Source organism: Trichechus manatus, unplaced genomic scaffold (assembly GCF_000243295.1).
Source record: "Trichechus manatus latirostris isolate Lorelei unplaced genomic scaffold, TriManLat1.0 scaffold00115, whole genome shotgun sequence".
In the NCBI taxonomy this organism is placed as follows: Eukaryota; Metazoa; Chordata; class Mammalia; order Sirenia; family Trichechidae; genus Trichechus; species Trichechus manatus.
Genome location: NW_004444051.1, coordinates 5186823 through 5188718, shown reverse-complemented (window position 1 = coordinate 5188718; position 1896 = coordinate 5186823).

Genomic DNA, 1896 nt, shown 5'->3' with positions numbered 1-1896 from the left:
ACTGAAGAGAAGAAGGCCAACAGAGAGAAAAAGCCTTGCCCTGGAGCTGATGCCCTGAATTTGGACTTTTAGCCTACTTTGACTGTGAGGAAATAAACTTCTCTTCATTAAAACCATCCACTTGTGGTATATCTATTGTAGCTGCACTAGATGGCTAAGACACCAGTTATGCCAGCACCATTTGTTAAAGAGACTGTCTTTTCCCCAATTAACAGACTTTGGGCCTTTGTCAAGTGTCTTTGGGCCTTTGTCAAGTGTCGGCTCTCATAGGTGGATGAATTTATGTCTGGTTTCTCAGTTCTGTTCCATTGGTCTATGTATCTGTTGTTACACCAGTACCAGGCTGTTTTGACTATCGTGGTGGTATAACAGGTTCTAAAATCAGGTAGTGTGAGGCCTCCCACTTTGTTCTTCTTGAGTAATACTTTACTTATTCGGGGCCTCTTCCCTTTCCCTATGAAGTTGGTGATTTGTTTCTCCATCTCATTAAAAAATGCCAGTGGAGTTTGGATGGGGATTGCATTGTATCTGTAGATTGCTTTGGGTAGACTTGACATATTCACAATGTTGAGTCTACCTATCCATGAGCAAGGTATGTTTTTCCACTTATGCAGGTCTCTTTTGGTTTCTTGCAGTAGTGTCTTGTAGTTTTCATTGTACAGGTCTTTCATGTCTCTGGTTAGATTTATTCCTAAGTATTTTATCTTCTTGTGGGCTATTGTAAATGGTATTGATTTGGTGATTTCCTCTTCGAAATTCTCTTTGTTGTGTAAAGGAATCCAACTGATTTTTGTATGTTTATCTTGTATCCTGAAACTTTGCTGAAATCTTTTATTAGTTCTAGTAGTTTTCTTGTGGATTCTTTGGGGTTTTCTGTGTATAAGATCATATTATCTGCAAATAGAGATAGTTTGACTTCTTCCTTACCAATCTGGATGCCCATCTTTTTTTTTTCTAGCCTAATTGCTCTGGCTAGGACCTCCAGCACAATGTTGAATAAGAGTGGTGATAGAGGGCATCCTTGTCTGGTTCCCGTTCTAAAGGGGAATGCTTTCAAAGTCTCTCTATTTAGGATGAAGTTGGCTGTTGGTTTTGTATTAATGCCCTTAATTATATTGAGGAATTTCCCTTCTATTCCTATTTTTTTGAGAGTTTTTATCATGAATGGGTGTTGGACTTTGTTGAATGCCTTTTCTGCATCGATTGATAAGGTCATGTGGTTCTTGTCTTTTGTTTTATTAATGTGATGGATTACACTGATTGTTTTTCTAATGTTGAACCATCCCTGCATACCTGGTATAAATTCCACTTGACCATGGGGAATTATTATTTTGATATGTTGCTGAATTGTATTGGCTAGAATTTTGTTGGGGATTTTTGTGTCAATGTTCCTGAGGGATATTGTTCTGTATTTTTCTTTTTTTGTGCTGTCTTTACCTGGTTTCGGTATCAGGGTTATGCTAGCTTCATAGAATGAGTTTGGGAGTATTCCATCATTTTCTATGCTCTGAAATATCTTTAGTAGTAGTGGTGTTAACTCTTCTCTGAAAGTTTGGTAGAATTCTCCAGTGAAGCCATCCGGGCCAGGGCATTTATTTGTTGTGAGTTTTTAAGTTACCTTTTCAATCTCTTCTTTTGTTATGGGTTTATTTAATTTTTCTACCTCTGTCTGTGTTAGTTTAGGTAGGTACTGAGTTTGTAGAAATTTGTCCATTTCCTCTAGGTTTTCAAATTTGTTAGAGTACAAGTTTTCATAGTATTCTGTTATGATTCTTTAAATTTCAGTTGGGTCTGTTGTGATATCACCCATCTCATTTCTTATACAAGTTATTTGCTTCCTCTTCTGTTTTTCTTTTGTCAGTTTGGCCAATGGTTTATCAATTTTGTTGATCTTTT